Raw genomic sequence first — 19409 nt, 5'->3', positions numbered from 1 at the left:
AAAATTTTGTACAGGTATGTAAACCCAATAAAAATACAATATTTTCACAATTTTCAGTGTTGTCTATTGATTTACTGTAAAAATATTCTCTACTATGTATCCTATTCTGTTATGCAACCAAAATGCTCTGGAGATGGTTTATACAGTATTATATAACATTCAGGAGATCGTGATTTAGTTTTGTTTCACATAGTGAAACTACGTTAAGTTTGAAGGACTGATTTGTATACGAGAACTTCTTATAATTAAAAGTAAACAATAATAACCATGCCAAACATAAAAACAATGCTTTATATATATAAAATCAGCAAATGATATGACATTTGACCAAAGATCTACCCAAATAGAATTCGTAAATCTTACAACTGATGGTTAATGGTATTTAGTGACCCTGTTGTCCTTATTCAAGTGATCTCTCTCACACTGAAACTGATCCCTTTTAATAATAATAATAATAATAATAATAATAATAATAATAATAATAATAATAATAATAATAATAATAATAATAATAATAATAATAATAAGCATTTCTTCGAAAGTCAATAGACGCGAACAATCCTGGCGTAAAATTCTTGTCTAATGTAAATAAAGTGTTCCTGGAAACAACGACACACTAATTGCAGATTTATCGGCAAGTAACAATGCTTGTTTGAAACACTGTCTCTTAATGACCCGTGACATGGAAGAAACATTTTCGATGTACAGTAATGTTTTGACTAATAAATGTAAGTTTTTACTAGAAAACACCGAAAATTACATTGATGAGTTTTAGCATGAATGCATCATAGTTATACACCGAGTATAAGTAGTTCAAGTAATACAACTATTTTCTCTAAAGATAATAAAATACCTCATTTAATTTTAGCTTTTGATTGATTTACCCTTTTTAGTGCATATTTGCATATTTTCAGTGCATATTTTCGCGAATTTTAGCGCATATTTTGCCGTTTTTTAGTGCATATCGATCCGAAGTCTATACATGAGTAATGACAGCAATCATTGTAGGGGTATCTGGGAATTGTGTTGGACATCTTCATTAGATAATGGTCTGTTTCAGCATTCTTCATTGGCTATTCCATTCTCAGTTGAATAATGGTATACCATGATTTGCACAACTTTCACTACTATTTTTAAAAACAGTATAATTTAAGATATCTTGAAGCAAAAACGGCAACTTACATTTTGTCTAAAAAGTGTCTTGGCCTTCCCTCAGTTGCGTAGGAATGTTAGATCTGATAAAGCAATTCTATATAGCCTACCTGCAAAACAAAACAAAATATATAAAATTAAAATTCAGGTATTGCTATTATATCTCTAATTATTATACAAGATATTTTGAAACAACAACAAAACTGTTGACCGAACACATAAAACACATAAGAAAATCTTATAATGGCATAAATGTATAAGTAACTAGACACAAAATGGACGAATTAAGTCTTTACACTGCTGTCATGGCGATTACTATGTTGGAGTAAGAAGCTTCGATAGAGAATTAAAGGACATTTGCGGAAGAGGAAGAAGCACTGAACCATTTCAGTTTGTTAACTATGACTTATTGAGAATAAACTCAAATTAATTTTAAAACGACGCTAAATCAAACAAAATAACACTTTTAATGTGTAAGTTGTTTGTCATGTTAACATCGATTATTGTTTTCTAAATCAACTGTATTTCTCACGTAACAGTAATTTGAATATTCTTGCTCCCTACAAAATACATTGGAAAGAGGGAAGGTATGAGATGCCATCTATTGGTGATAGTCAAGCCTTTACATTTACTGGATCATATAAGATGACTTTAAAGGATCTCGAGTAACCAATAGATGGCAGCACCTGTCTCCTATCTTTCAAATGTATTTTTGTTCAATAATATTCAAAAAATTCAATCAACAATATTCAAAATAATTTAAACAAATTCAAGAGATAAATATTAAAATCTGTCCAAAGGTAAGCTGAATAAATAGTAATCAAAGAATAATCTGTGCAGGTTTTTTTTTTCATATTTTGTTTCCTCCATTGTTGAGAAAGTTCCATTATTCAAAGATTTATTGTTTTTGAACAGTAAAATTAAACTCCTATCAATGAAAAATTATCTATCTATCTATCTATCTATCTATCTATCTATCTATCTATCTATCTATATATCATATCATATCATATCATATATTGTTTCTTTCAATGTTGAGACTTGAAACCAGTTGAAAATGAAAAAAATAAAATCTTTTACGTTTTACGTCCCAAGAGCATTGCCAGAACGAACTTAAAAAAAGAATTATTTTTTCGAAATTTATCTGAAATTGTACGTTAAATTTATTCAATTAACTAATGACGCTTATTGAATCAATAATGTATTGTTATTAAATCAATATTGGCACTGATGAACATCAATATGATCTTTCTATGACTTTCGGTTCCCAAGTGTATACGGTCCCGGTTACTTTTTTAATCTCTCGAAATCGGAACTTTTTTGGCCAATGTCTCGGGAACAGTAAGAGTAACGCGACAAATGCCATCGCTTCTTTTAGATAGTTTTAGATGCTCCATCGAATGAATGGCTCAAAATTCAAAAATTCGCAAATAAATGAATGAATGAATGACATACAGACAGATAGACAGACAGACACACAGAAACACAGGCAGACACACACACACACACACACACAGAGAGAGAGAGAGAGAGAGAGAGAGAGAGAATTCAGTAACGAACTTAAGCTCGTTGAAAATTAAAATAAATAAATAAATACTGAATAAAATACATCAGTAAAACATATCAGCTCCGTATATTACACACACATACTTACATAAGGAATTAAATCACACATATCTCTTTACAAGATGGAATGATTATTCCTCTCCTCCTTTTTCGATTTCCACCGGAGAAGGTCAAATAGCACACCTTCTAATTAACATACAATTTTCTCCGCTTTTAATTTTAAGGACGTGGATGAAACAGACTTATGTCTGCACTCTGCTAATTTCAGCACCTATCTATAGGTGAAGGTGAAGGTGAAGGTGAACACTTACGTATGTGTAATTTTGCTCTTTAAAATGTGTTTCCAGTAAAAAAAAAAAAAAAAAAGGCTTTCTCAGTAATGGAGGAAACAATATAAAAAATTTGTAAGGATTACTCTTCGGTTACTTTTTATTCAACTCGTCTTTGGACGACGTTTTAATATTTAACTCTTGAATTTCTTTGAATATTTTTGCTCTCTACAAAATACATTTAAGATACAGGAGGTATATTGTGTCAAGAGATACAGAATTGGCACTCAACAGTCCATGAAGTGAACCTTTATTTTTGATAAAAACATTAAATCACACAAATGTTCATATCCTAAGTCATATGATAGCCAAACGGTATGTGGATTCTATTTTTGGTCAGTTCTATTTTTGTACTTTTCAAACGTTCTAAACCGAACACTTTTCTTTCGCTGGGGGCCGAGGTGGCTCTGTGGTAGAGCGTTCACCTCTGGTGGATGGCACCTGGTTCGATCCTACCTCGCGTCAAGTGAATCTTGTGGTGGACAAATACTGTGTACGTGGATCTTCTAGGTTTAGCTCCCGTTTCCTCACACTCTCTTCATTCCACCATTTTATTCATTTCTCATCTTCACCGTCTGACTCCTTTAGTTTAGCCGGCATATGCGTGGGACGTAAAACTTCATTTCATTTTTCTTCCGCCATCCAATGAAACACAAGAGAGTAGTAAAAATGTTAATACTGGGCCAGAGCTTGAAGCAAATATGAAAGGATATAAAGACAGAAAAGAGAGTAGTCATGAATGAATGTGTTTTTGATAGACATCTAGTTTCCGAAAAGTAAGCTGGGGTCTTCCACTTCAAAAACGTATTGAGGCACATTTTTTTCTAGATAGTGTTTTTTCTAGGTATACTTTCGGCGAGGGGTGATTTTCCCTTCCCCTCAAGTTGGTCAACTGCCCCGGGTCTAAGATAAATTAAATGGTTATTACATGCCACTTTTGTACAGGATGCGTATTTTAGCATGCAGCCCTCTCACATTTTGATTTTTTCCACTCCCTCTCTCCGGACAAAATTTTCTGGTAGACAGCCTGTTTCCAGATGTTATGAAATGTAGAAATGCTATTAAATTCTGTATTTTTCGTCAATTCTACAGCTGGCCTTTTAAGTGCTATGATGTGTAGTCCCTAATGGATTGAGTTGAGTTGATGTTGAGTTTAACATGCCTTTCAGCTCGGGTTGGCCACGAGTCGAACTAAAACTCGACTCGACTCGAAATTCGAAGCAAATTCGAGTCGAGTCAAAGATAATTTTCTCCAGTCGAGTTTAGAGACGAGTCACTGTTTTAAAGTCGGGTTTCGAGTCGAGTCGAGTTTGATAAATGGCTCGCTCGTTTAGCTCGTTTTGAAATCATTGCCTGATTAGACTGGAAAGCGAAAGCCATGAGAAATGGAAGCAGTAATGTGGAATATTTTTAGTGTTGCTCACGCGATGGGACACTGCCCGCAACTCGTCTCGTCTTGATTGACTAGACGATAATGGATTTTTGTAACGAGACAGCCTCAAATATCGTGAGCACTAATATAAATATATACTGTAGTTTTTACCATCAAGGCTGAGACCTGCAAGGTAACCCTAGTAGCAAGAAAGCTTTCGGCCAGTTGGCGCATGCTTGGCTCTTGACTTTCTATGCTTGCACTTGAAACGGATGCTTTCGTACAATATGCCTTTGTTGTACTTGTAAGCGGTGCTTTAGAGCGTCATGCATCACTGGCCGTTCATTGGTTATTGACTTGACTTGTAAGACACTTGCGTCAAGCTTGAATGAAATACTAAATGCAAGGTTGCCCCCATTGTAACTTCAATACTGGAATCCAGCTTGCGGCATGTTTGCACATTTTCCAATCAAGTTGGCTGAAAGCTTGGCCGACTTGCAATTCAAGCTTACAACAAGTGGTTTGCAAGTTTTCTCTGCTACTAGGGAAGTTTTGACCCCAAGCACAAGCCCAACTTGGGTAGTGATGTCAAGCGGTTCAGCTCGGTTCAACTGAAGGAACAGCTCGAGCCGGCTCGGTTGGGATGAGACACCGACTCAACTCACTAGGAATGATTCCATATCGGGACCAAGTACCTGAAGGAAGCCTATATATCGTCTGAAAGCTCTTGCCACGAGAATTACGAAACCGCTTTCCAATCATGGGCAAACCCGCAACTTGACCCTATAAGGATCCGCTTTGTTGGTTTTGTGACCCTATTTAAGGCATATTCGACAAAATAAAAATGAATGTTTATGTATCACATAAAAGCACCTGAACCCATCATGTTCTTTTTTGGCTGTTTGATGTATCATAGAAAAGCACCTGAGCCCATCATGTTCTTTTTTTGGCTGTTTGATGTATCACACAAAAGCACCTGAGCCCATCATGTTCTGTTTTGGCTCATTGCTAGAACGTGATTTGGGTAAGGATTTGATAATATCACTTTGCATCCTGACGCATCCATTTGGTCAGTGTTGCCAATGAACTGTAAATACAATGTGGAAGATGGTTTCTGTACCACTGGATGTATATCCATCAAACGTAGAATAAACATCCTTAGTCATTGGAGAAAATATACGGTGGACGTATTTCTCTCCCAAGTACTCCAGTTTGTCAGTGTTGCCAACCATTTTCTGTAAAAATGAGGTGTAAAACATGTTCCCTACAATGAAACGTTTATACGCTAAACTTGGCAGAAACATCACACGACACTATAGCAAAAAGACCTTGAGTATTACAGCCTCCCAACTACCCTAGGTTGTCAGTGTTGCCAACCAAGTGTAAACATCATAATGATGCAAATGGTGTGCCATTGAACGAACATAGAACAAATGTGACAGCTGCAGTATTGGACAATGGAAAACATAGTGTGAATGAATGTTTCTGTCTCCCCCCCCCAAAAAAAAACAGTTTGGCAGTGTTGCCAACCAATGCGAACATTCAAGATTTTCACATGAAGTCGACAGCATTGGTGGACATAATTAGACTGCAATCCATACTAGTTTGTAGTATGTTAGTGTAAACCTATGAGCATTCATAGCATCAGTGTTTCCAACCATTCTAAAATACATTTTCTCGAAAGGTTGCCTGACAATTGCAAGCATAGAGACAAAACTTTAAATAAACATCATTCGACACAACAGCAAACATACTGTGGTTGGTACCATTCCCCAAGCACCTGTCTGTCAGTATTGCTAACGTTTTCAATATAAAAGTTCTTCAAATAGTAGTATACGAGCTTGATGGTATTTTTATATTGCCTAATAATGTGACCATGTGGTTGAACATATATCATTGAACATGACTGATGGCCATGCAGCAACGAACGGTAGGAGCTCGTGTAGAAAGAAAGTATTGGATGAGTCATGCATACATCTAGTCATAGGAGCTTCGTTATGACATGGTGAGGCAAATTTCCGAGAAAATGTATTTTAGAATTTTTGAAAACACTGATAACCTAGGATGGTTGGGAGACCGTAATACTCAACGTCTTTTTGCTATAATGTCGTGAGATGTTTCTGCCAAGCTTGGTGTATAAACATCTCATCGTACGGAACCTGTTTTACAACTTGAATTTTTAAAATTGGTTGGCAACATTGACAAACTGGAGTATTTGGAAGAGGAATACGTATACAGTATATTTTCTCCAATGACTAACGATGTTTATGCCACGTTTCATGGATATACATCCAGTGGTACAGAAACCATCTTCCACATTGTATTTACAGTTCGTTGGAAACACTGACTAAATTGATACGTCAGGGTGCAAAGTGATATTATCAAACTCTTGCCCAAGTCACATTCTAGCAATGAGCCGAAAAAGAACATGATGGGCTCAGGCGCTTACGTGTGATACATCTTAACACTCATTTTTATTCTACCGAATGTGCCATACATAAGGTCACATCGGCCACTTATAGAGTCAAGTTGCGGGTTTGCCCGTGATTTGAAAACGGTTTCGTACTTCTCATGACAAGAGCTTTCAGACGATATATAGGTTTTTCCCAGGTACTTGGTCCCGGTATGGAATCATCCCTAGTCAGTTAAGCCATCGGCTCGAGCAGGCTCGGTTGGAGTGAGCCATCAGCTCCATTCGTTTCGGCTCGATCCGGCTCGGTTGAGTGAGCTGCTGGCTCGGCTCGATAGTGAATGAGCTGTCAACCGAGCCGCTCGAGCCGTTGACAACTCTAAACACGGGCCGAGTAGTTTTGAACATGTTTGGCCGGCACCCTGTAACTTTTAACTAACAGTTTTTGGCTCGTGCCCGAGTACTTGCTCCTCCGGAACTCACACCCAGAACATCGTGAATGATATCCTTGCCTCCTAGACTTTACAACTACCGAGGTCAGCAGTCAACTAGTTTTAAGTATTCAGATACAAACCGCCTATATTTCATGTTTATACACGGTATTGTTATAATAATAATAATAATAATAATAATAATAATAATAATAATAATAATAATAATAATAATAATAATAAATTGTAGTAGTAATAAGTATTATTGATAATAATTAAATTGTCTATGTAGGATACTTGAAGAAAGTACTTGAAACTACACACAGCATTTGGCTCTTTTTGGCTCGACTCGACTCGAAACTCGAGTCAAATTTCAGTCTAGTTTCGAGTCGAGTTGGATGAAAATTTTCGAGCTGAGTTCTCGAGTCGAGTTTCAATGAAAACTCGCTAGAGCCCATCCCTACTTCCCTTTTCAGCAGCGAGACTATATGAGACGGGACCTACTGATTGACGTGGAATCCGAATCACATGAATTCCCACCGGGAATCGTGAGTAACAAATTATAATCATGGATGCGAAGCTATTTGTAGTATAGGTCATTCATGATAAGAAAAAAAAATAATAAACCAAATTAATGTTTATATTGGCTACTGTATCTACAAAAGGATTGATGTGCTCTGGGACTGTGAAAACTATGTAACCTACGAACTTGTGCATACATTTTTTTTTTTTAAATATTTAAAACAAAATTTTCTGCCTGTACTTGATCTGGGATTTTCCGGTTAATAATTTTTAAAAAGCATTCGCCGGTGTTAGCGTGCCCCTTCGTTGTAGTAATAGCTGCCTACTCGATAGTGGGAGCCGTGAATTACAATAAACAATTGTAATTAAGTTTATATTATGCAATACACCTTATACATTACGATACTCTATGTTTTTCCACCTTCAAAATGAACAAAGAATGTAAATAACAAATGTAAAACGTAACGTTTGCGTGAACAACTATCTACATACTGTAGAATGATGATAATAATAATAATAACAGAACCTTGACTTTTTTTTTACAAGATCAGCAGATGTTAGTACCAAACATATGACTGCTACAGTTTTTGCACGAAAGCATATCAGTTTTGCACGAAGTACAAGCATACTGACGGATACTTTTTAAAAGTGAAGTTCTAACAATTTATTGTACCCAGAAGAAATTATCAACAAGCAAATCTGCAAGGTATGTAATTATAGACTATCAATCGTTTTACTGCTCCGTCGACAAATAAGATCCACTATTAATTCTTATTAACTTTCTAAATTTAACATACTTTACTTAACACTGTTGAAGTACCTAAACCATCTTCACTTTCTTAACCCATTGATTTATATGCGACGGGGTTTCTCAACCTGGGGACTGAGACCCATAGGGTGGTCGCGAGAGGAATACATGAAGGGTCGTGAAGAGAAATGGAAAAAGGTAAATATAACTAGAATAATCTAGTACCGTAGCGGAAATATTATATATATATATATATATATATATATATATATATATATATATATATATATATATATATATATATATAAATATTGTTAAACTTTTTAAAAGGAACTGTTAATTACTGCCACCTACATTTTAAGAAAAAGATCATAGAACCAAATCATTTTTATAAGAAAAGAAAGAGCACGGATGAGATGTAAAATCAAATCTTTAGGTTACATCAATCATTTCTTTGTTAAACAAATATAGTTATGTTAAGGAAGTTTACCAATGTTAATCAAGTTACGAAGTTTTTTTGGGGGGGAGAGGGGAATGAAGACCCGGTGGACCCCAGGCGTGGGTGCGCCCCTAGTCCTGAGCATAATGTGTTTCTATTACTCTTCACAAGTGAGAAGCAGAAATAATAATAATAATAATAAAAACTTGTTACACACTGGAAATTATTTATGAGGGCTGTTCAAGAAAATGTGAAGTGGAGTGGAGTGCTGATATGAAACAGGTTGAGAAAGCCTGCTATGAGTTTTCCCCTGTTTTCTTTGAAATTAACTGGATTTTAAAAATTGCACGTATAGGCAGTTAAATGTCCTACACTTTTCAAAACGAATTTGCAATGTATATAAAAATTAAATATTACTTAAATTAAAATCTGATTATTATTAAATATTAAAATTATATACAACAAATTTTAGTTTCCACGAAATATTAAACAAATTTGAAGAATAAATTAGTAAAATCAAATAATTGAGATCCAGAAAACACAAAAATAATTGTCCATATAAATCAATGGAATAAAAAAAAACAGACATGGCGCAGGTACTCAACAGTATTAGTGAAAATAGTACTCTTTTATCTTTGGCTAATGAGTTTGCTCCTCAAATTTCACTCATTTTTTACGTTTTTTTTTATAATATTAAAAATTAAAAATAATTCTTATATATGTTTAGAGCAGCGTTTTTCAACTCTTTTTCCTTTGGGGCACACGAAAGTACGTTTCGAACTTTCACGACACCCTTGCATGTGATTTTTCCTAGATACAAAAAAAGCAAACATAAAAATGCATGCAATATATTTCTAAAAAAATATGGAACGACAATGAGATACAAATCTCACAAGCAAATTGCGTAAAATTCTTGAATATAAAGATATTAACATACAGAAAAGCGTTAAAAGCAAACTTTCGAGCTTTAAACTTGGAAGACAAGTGTGAAATTAAATAGACTGGCGATATTTTTTTAAAAATCTTTTTTCTAAAGATAATTTCTTTGCAGAAGATCTTAGAAAAGATTAAAAATCTGACATGTATTCACGACACCGCGGTTGAGAAACCCTGGTTTAGAGAAAGCTGGCGTTTACGTTACAGGATGTTTATTCGTCGGTAGTTCTCTGACACAGTCTGTTTCACAAAATGTTCTACACTTATAATATATTTAAACTGACACAAATCAAGATATTTATAATTATGGGTTTATCATAAAATCATGACAACTTACAAGTTAGAGGAAACAGCTGTAGTATTACGAATGATTTTTACTATTATTCTAATGTTTTAACGTCATAATAATTTACAACTTCTAAGAAATACTTGTAGAACTTGCAGCTTTTGTAAAACGGGTACACAAATGTAGAATAGGAAATTACTTTGTTCCATTTATTTATTTATTTATTTGATTTTTCAATTTTTGTTTTTCTTCTTCTTGTAATTTTTGGTTACATTTTAGTTTCTTCCTTTTGTATGTGTAATTACATTTTCCTCTTTTTAATGTTAATACTTCAACTAGTCTCTTAAATATCGAATGTAGCGTACTAAAACTTGAATAGCAATATCAAAACAAGCATTATACTAGAGCGATTTAAAAGTTCGACAAATGATGCACAGACGGTAGCAATAGTTATCTGTTTGACGATTCTTAATTATTGTCCAGATCAGTAAACATCTGAAGCTGTAGACAATTGCTGTTTTCTTGTCCAGTGAATGCGTCATTGTTTGTTTGCTTGCTGTTTTAATGACACAAAATTTGAAACACCAAGTCATTAAATATTAGGCTGAAGCAAAAGGATGGTATAAAGGCAACAGAGATACATAACTATATGAACAATATCCCGGAGGATCGGTTGCGTCATTTTTACAGTCGTAAAAGCCGGTTGGACTTCGCGTGAAGTGGAAGAACAAAACCTGTCATTTCACAAAACTAAAAGCTATTAACAACAGTTTTGAGTATGATTTTAGTTTAACGGTAGGAAAACTTTCTATACACAGAACTACTGCTGTGTATAGTAGTTCGAATTTTAACGATCTCAATGAGTGCTATACCTCTCACTGTTTATGTTCTATGATGATAAAGCTTAAACGAAAAGTCGTTTATTTGAATCACTTCCGCTTGGGACAGAGGGCTAAGTTACAGATCTGCACAGGCCGAAATTTTTAGCCCGAGCCCGGCCCGGCCCGGCCCGTGAATTTATAATGTGAGATCTACCCGAGTCTGAAGTATGTTTTAGCATTTAGGCCCGAGCCCGGCCCGAGCTCGTGTGATAATCAAATGAGCCCGAACTACAGAAACTTAATAATTAACGCAAAATTGTATTTTTATTTGCAGCAATTAGAGGTTTAATTTTGCAGTTGTGCTGTGAAAGTTCTCTAGAAAGAACGGTCTAATAAATATCATTGTACAGTATATTTACAAAGTTAGGCCCGAAAAGCCCGAGAAATATGGTTTTATATTTGAAAATTTACGGCCCAAGCCCGGCCAGGGCCCGAAGTGATGCTTTGTAAGCCCGAGCCCATGCAGACCTCTAGGCTAAGTGAAGAAATAGAACAAATTCTTGGCCCCAGTGAGTCGATTAAACAAAACCGCTTCTTGATACCTTTTACCGTTTTTGCTCTATGGAAATCAGTATTGAAACCGGAAATAATCGAAAATTTCAACCACTTTCGGTTCAGGTAGAGTGTTGTGGACAGTCATGATACGTTATCTTGGGACGCTGAATCGCGTGCAAAAATAGTGCTTCTTGCTATCTATTACCGTGTTTGTTACGTATCGATAAACTTTGAAACGGAAAATGGCTAATTTTAACCACTGCTGCTTTAAATAGAGCTTCAACGGAGAAGATGAAACCTATCCTTCGGAAGATGAATCGATTGCAAAAACCACATCTTGATATATTTACTGTTTTGCTCTACGAAAATCAGTATTGAAATCGGAAGTGTAAATTTGAACCACTTACAGTTTTCATGAAGTGTTATAGTCATGATATGTCGTCTTCAGAGGCGGAATCGTTTGCGAAAAACTACCTATTGCTATCTCTTACCGTCTTCGTTCTGTGGTGATAAATGTTGAAACCGAAAATGGCAATTCGAACCACTTCCTGTTCGGATAGAGGGTTAATGGAGCACATGAAATGTATTCTTCAAGCGCTGAATCGTTTGAAAAAAAAACAAAAAACATTTTGATAGCATTTACCGTTTTTGTTATACGAAAATTAATATTGAAACGGGAATTTGAGTCACTTTCGGTTTCGGTAGAGTGTGTGGATAATCGTGATATGTTGTCTTCAGACGCTAAATTGTTTGCAGAAAGCCGCTTCTTCCTATCCGTTATCTTTTTCGTTCTATGGCGATAAATATTGAAACCGAAAATGGGTAATTTGAACCAGTTTCGGTTGAAATGGACGGTTAATGAAGCAGATGCAACCTATTCTTGGGACGCTAAATGGATTGTAGGAGACAGTATCTTGATAGCATTTACCGTTTTTGCTTGTAACCGGAAGTAATAGTAAATTTGAATCATTTCCAGTCTCGGAAGAGTGTTTGGATATTCATGATATATATTGTATTGAGACGATGAGTTGTTTGCAAAAATACGCTTCTTGCTATCTGTTACCGTTTCTGTTTTATGGTGATAAAAACGTTGAAACCGGAAATAGTTAACTTTAACCACTTTGCTTTGAATAGGGGCTTAACGGAGCAGATAGAACCTATTTTCGGGACGCTGAATTAATAGCAAATATATATATATATATATAATTTACCGTTTGTGTTCTACGGAAATCAGTATTGAAACTGAAAGTAACAGCAAATTTGAACCACTTTCAGTTGTGTGGATAGTCATGATATGTCATCTTGAGATGCTGAATTTGTTTCCAAAATACCGCTTCTCGCTATCTATTATCGTGTTTGTTATGTGCCAATAAAATTTGAAACCGGAAATGGCTAATTTTAACCAGTTCGGTTTACGTAGAGCTTCAACGGAGTAGATAAACCTATCCTTGGGATGATGAATCGATTGCAAAAAAAGCTTCTAGTCATATGTTACCTCTTTGTTTTACGGCGATAAACGGAAACCGAAATGGCTAATTTGAACCACTTCCGGTTTGAATAGAGAATAAACAGAGGAGATAGAATCTATTCTTGGGACGCTGAATCGATTGAAAAAAAAACGCATCTCGATATCCTTTACTTTGCTCTGATATCTGTTGACTGACGTACGAACGAACGGATAAAACCGTTCCATAAGACTTCCGACACTTACGCATAGCATATCTTGGAAGTCTAAAATATACTTCTCGTCTCGGTTTCGAGAGTAGGCAAGACCTTATTATTGCGTGGGCAACACTAGGTATTTCGAAGGATACAAGTACACCATAATAGTAATAATTACGAGTAGAATAAAGACAAATACATCAGTTAATTAATTAAACGCAATTTACATATTTCACTTACGACAATTTTTTGAGCGTCATGTTTTGGATTTTATCCAGATTAATCGTCGAATTATAGTTTAAAGCTAAAATAATAATTTTACACCACAAGAGGTATTATGCAGAATACGAATATAATGTATATCGAGGATTCAAATTTTAACTGAATATGCATTCTAATTTCTGTACAGTATAGACTTTAGAAATCACATTAAATCTATTACACTTTTAGTAGAATGGCTCATTTGGAAGAAAAGTGTATAGGATCAGATTACAACATCAAAGAAACTTCCGGTAATATCAGGAAATAAGAATATTATATTACAAGATTTTCTAATAGAATACACCTTATTGCATCAATCATTTTCAAACACATACATGTATATTATTTAAATCATTTCTCACTCAATGTTGTTTTAGAAGTAACTCAAATCACGATGTTATTCGAATGCTCAATTTATGAATACGAAATCATTCGGATTTGATTCTTGGTGGGAGCTCATGTGGTTCAGATCGCACGTTAAGTTGTAGGTCCATGTCTCATATAGCCTCAGTTCTGAAAGGGATGCTATAAGGTCAAAACCAACCATCGAAATTATTCAGTAACTGTGTGTCAGGAAAGCAATCTGGTTGCCACGCAGCAAGTCCATGTTTAGATTTAGCCTAATAAACAATTCACTAACAGTATTCATGGGAATACGCCACATGATTGTGAGTATGAATGATAGGTTGAAAGAGCTAAATGCCATCGAAAGGCAGCAAAAATATTTTGTACGATTTGTGAATTTAGAGAAACGAGTATAAACGAGAAATCTTTCATAAATAAAAAATTAAGACTTCGAAGGGTTTGCGGGTCGTGGCGAGATATTATCTACTTACACTATGACAAGATCCTAGGAAGCTAGAGTTACCAACTGTGGGATATTTTGCATTATTCTGCCACTCATGCTTGAGTTAACTACAACACTAAGTAGATCAGGTCATTTGCTGACAGTGCAACCATAATTGCTCGCACAAAACACCAGTTGTTTGAAGAACATGCACGTCAGATAATTTTAAAGTTCTCCGAAATATTTGCGGTGCGAATAATCTGAGGTGTAATTTCATTCTGCTTTTCGTATTCTAATGTCTAAAATAAATACAAAGTAGTAACGGAAACGACCATTTTCTTTATCAACTTAATTATTATTATTTTGAGCACAGAGTCGTATGAAATATGTGATATATAAATGCGGCCACAGAAAGTTTACATATCTCTGATATTATAATTCACTTCGAATTTTGGTAAGCACGTTAAATGCAAATGTATGTTACTAACATATCCTAGAGTGCAAACTAAAAGAAATAAATATAACTTCCTGTGTTAACGAGAGTGCATACAGAATACAAATTATCGGCTCGTTAAATATAGATATATAGATCTTAAACTAAGATATATATATATATATATATATATATATATATATATATATATATATATTATACAGGGTGTTTCAAAACAACACCGACAATGTTTGGGAGGTGATTCCTGACACCAAGATAAGACAAAAAGTATCGACCAACCTGGGTGCACAAATGCTTCTTTTCGGAGTTATAGTCTGCCGAAAACATAACAAAAATGAATTTTAAAGGTCCATAGCTAAAAAAAAAAAAACTATGGGACCTACCATAGTCGGGTCAAGGCTTCACTAAGGAACTAATACGTGCCCTACCCAAAAATACATGTTTCAGAATCCTAAGGTACACTCGCAACAATTTTTATAGAGGAGTTTGGCTACGGGCATATAATTTAAGTGCTCATCAACTACTTCTATAAAAATTGTTGTGGAAGTACCACAGGATTCTGAAATGGATATTTGGATAGGGTACATGCTAGTTCCTAAGTGAAGTCTTGATCTGCCTACGGTAGGTCCCATAGTTTTGAAGCTATGGACCTTTAAAGTTCATGTTTTCATGTTTTTGGCAGCCTATAACTCCGAAAGGAAGCATTTGTGCACCCAGGTTGGTCTATACTTTTTGCCTTATCTTGGTGTCAGGAATCACCTTTCAAACGTTGTCGGCGTTGTTTTGAAACACCTTGTATAACTACCATGAACTTTACAGAGTTTAAACTAACTTCAGTCACAAATGTTTTACACATGTGCATAATACAGTACGATGTGTATTTTTGGAAGTCGACCACAAAAGCACAAACCACTAGAAAATTTTGTCAACACTTATTTATGTGATCTAAAGGGAATACTATTATTTTTAAATTATAATTGAATCTTCACCTTGATACACACAATTTTAGTTTTTATCTAGACCATCCTCCGTACTTAAAACAAGTGTCAAAAATAAACAACTTTAGCATTTTAAAAAATTAGCAGTTGCGACCTTCATTTATAATGTATTCCACTCTGTTTAATATTAGTATGACATATAGTTTGCATTAATATTGATATATGTCTATAATTAAATATTTTATATAATATCTTTCCAGATGACAACTTTATTGAGCGGTATGTCTCCATGGGGATTAGGATTATCTCCAAGACTGGTGGAAATGTATTCTCACACTCGGATAGCCATGTCATACGGCGCAGGTTTTGGATTCATAATTGCCTTACGATTCATGATCAAAATCTTCCGACGTGACATAGTTGATCGTGAAAACCGTCCGCAAGACTGTGGTGTCGTAGATGCAGAATACGACTTCGTTATAATTGGAGGTGGGTCTGCAGGAGCAGTTATGGCCAACAGATTAAGTGAAATCAACCAATGGAAAATACTTCTCATGGAGGCTGGTGGAGATGAGACGACTCTCTCAGATATTCCTTTGCTGATGCCTTCATTGCAATTGTCGCATTTGGATTGGCAATTTAAAACTGAACCTCAACCCACAGCTTGTCTTGGAATGAAAGATCACCGATGCAACTGGCCACGAGGGAAAGTACTAGGTGGTTGCAGTGTTCTTAACGCAATGCTTTATATACGAGGTAACAAAAAAGACTACGATTACTGGGAGTCGTTAGGAAATCCTGGTTGGAGCTACGAAGATGTTCTTCCATATTTCATTAAATCCGAAGATTTTAGGATTCCGGAGTATCAGGACTCTCCGTACCACGGGAAGGGGGGATATTTAACTGTTGACCATTTTCTTCAACACACCCATTTAGCTGAAGTGTTCCTCGAGGCAGGGCGACAGATGGGTTATCCGGTACTAGACGTTAACGGTCCTCAACAATCTGGCTTTACTATATCACATGGAACGGTACGTGACGGTCTACGCTGTAGCACAGCAAAAGCATTCTTACGTCCTGTCAAAGATAGAAAAAATCTTCACATCAGCATGTACACATTTGTTGAAAGAATTCTCATCAATCGCAGGACAAGAAGAGCGTATGGTGTTATATATTCAAAGAAGGGACGCAGATACATCGTGCGAGCAAGGAAAGAGATTATTTTGAGCGCAGGAGCCATCCAATCTCCAATGTTACTTATGCTATCAGGAATAGGTCCAAAAGAGCATCTGGATGAACTAGAAATTCCTGTAATAATGGATTTACCTGTGGGTCAAAATTTAATGGACCATATATCTCTCGGAGGAACAACGTTTCTTTTAGATAAACCAGTTGGATTTGTTCTTCCGCGGTCCATGAACATGCATACAATGGCAAGTTTTCTCCTAAAAAATGAAGGACCACTGTTATTGCTTCCAGAGGGCGAATGTCTAGCCTTTATTAATACTAAATACGCAAATGTAAGCGAAGACTATCCAGACATTCAACTGTTTCTTGCTTCATACGGTGACAATACAGATGGTGGTGTCTATGGAAAGCGAGCAGTGGGAATAACAGATGAACTATATGCAGCAGTGTATGAACCAATATTGTATAAGGACTCATACTCAGTGTTAGTATTGTTGTTAAGACCTGAAAGTCGGGGAGTCATCAAACTGAGAAGCAAACACCCTTACGACTATCCTTTAATATATCCTAATTATTTAACTAAACGACGAGACGTGGAAACTTTAATTGAAGGCGCCAAATTTATTGTAAGATTGAGCAAAACACCAGCACTTCAGCAATACGGAGCGCGGCTTAACGAAAACAAAATACCCGACTGCGCCGAATACGAACTTCTTTCAGATGACTATTGGGAATGTGCGATTCGACACTATTCAATGACTATCTATCATCCTTGTGGAACATGTAAAATGGGACCGCCCTCAGACCCTGGAGCAGTTGTTGATTCAGAATTGAAAGTATATGGAATTGGAGGGCTCAGAGTGGTTGATGCTTCAGTTATGCCTAGGATAACAAGTGGAAATACAAATGCACCAACAATAATGATTGCTGAGAAAGCTTCAGATTTAATCAAAGAAGCGTGGTTAAGTGGAGGACGACAAATATATGTGTATGATTTTACTCCTGCAACTAGTAAATGAAATAATATAAATTTGATTTATTAGAAACGAAAGTGGTTTACGATTCAACTCAATGCAGAGATGTTAAATATGAAAACAGATGTAAACATCACTCAATGTTTTGCAACTGGAAAACATTTCTTCTAGTCTGTTCGGTTGTTAGTGAAGGGTCGTACACTACCGAGCCACACGTTTCGAAATTTTAAATTTATACAGTACTGATTTGCCTTGAGACATTAAGGAATATATTTAGGGATTTAGGATTTACATTTCTGGGCTTTCGGCATCTAAGGCCATTTAGCCCGTCACGTTTTGAGGGATGACGTCCCTCGGCGAGCACACTATCCGGGGAAAGGGAAGGAAGAAAGGAGTGGGGAAGGAAGGAAGCGGCCTGGGACCTATAAGTTAGGTACCACGCCGGCATTTGCCTGGTGTGAATGAGGAAAACCCAGGAAAACCTCATTCAGGGTGGCTGGCCTGAAAAAGCGTGTTACACTTTTTCGACCGAGTGACCCCACCGGGAATCGAACCCGGGACCGCTCGCACCGAAGGCAAATGAATATATTATATATACTCATGTGCTTTGTGCGAAACAAGCTATTTTTCTTTGTTTATTAGTAGGTGATAACACGCATCAGATAAACATATTTCTAATCTAGAAATAGTTAAAGATAGAAAGTTATTTTTAAATTTCCAAGTATTGATCGCTTCACTGAAGATCGTAGGATCAAATTAATTTAATAATTGCTTTTACCTTTAATAAATGCCATTAACGTGATCATTATTAGCACTTCAATTCAGACTTTTGTTTTTCATCTTTTCTCAGCCCATCGAGTGTTATTTGAGAGTAAGATTCGTTAACGTTCTGTTTCATCAAGGAATGTTTAAAATGGTGAAGAATTTCGACATTATGCCATGTAAGCCTATTTGGCTGTCAATCGATGTTATCTTCTTTTACTCAACTAGCTATCTTTCTATACAGAATTGTTCAGTCACCTTGTAGGTTTATAGCAAGCTAAAAAATAACTTCTCTTGTAATTGACTGAGCCTTTGTAGTTGTGACACCTCAAGATTTTGTGTGTTACGCTCAAGCACCAAAACCAACTAGTACTGAGAATAGTACTGGCGAATAGTAAATAGTCACTTCGACGAATTAAGATGCGCAAATGTCTTTCAAATTATTCGACACTGAAGCACGAAAATTTGAAATTGTTTTAACTTCAAGTTAGGGGCATAGTGCAGAGAAATTAGGTTTGTATATTACAAATTAGTATGACATGGGAAATGCATCATGAATGGTAAAATAATTTCGTACCTCTTTTTGTCATTATTAAGCGTGTATGTAATAAAAGTTTATTTTGAAATACAGTAGACTTTCTCTTAACCACCCTCTTTTTAACCGCCTGTGGACTTAACCGCCCATTGTCCAAGAAATAAGTCATTTCCGTTATCAGCTCAGCTCGAAACCCCACAGCAATATGTGTTTCTCTTTGTTTAGTACTTTATTCAGTATTCTAGACTATTGCACTTTTTATGGTGTTGTGTCTTTCTCTT

At 35.7% G+C, this 19409-nt stretch overlaps 1 pseudogene; it reads left to right on the top strand.

Moving 5' to 3' along the window:
- Positions 1-15963: 15963 nt before the first annotated feature.
- LOC145692209 (glucose dehydrogenase [FAD, quinone] pseudogene) lies at positions 15964-17876 on the top strand (annotated as a pseudogene).
- Positions 17877-19409: the final 1533 nt, after the last annotated feature.

The sequence above is a fragment of the Thermobia domestica genome, chromosome 8, assembly GCF_964235325.1.
Source record: "Thermobia domestica chromosome 8, izTheDome1.hap1.1, whole genome shotgun sequence".
Lineage (NCBI taxonomy): Eukaryota > Metazoa > Arthropoda > Insecta > Zygentoma > Lepismatidae > Thermobia > Thermobia domestica.
Note: the sequence above shows the minus strand (reverse complement) of the source record. Positions and strands in the feature narration are given on the sequence as shown.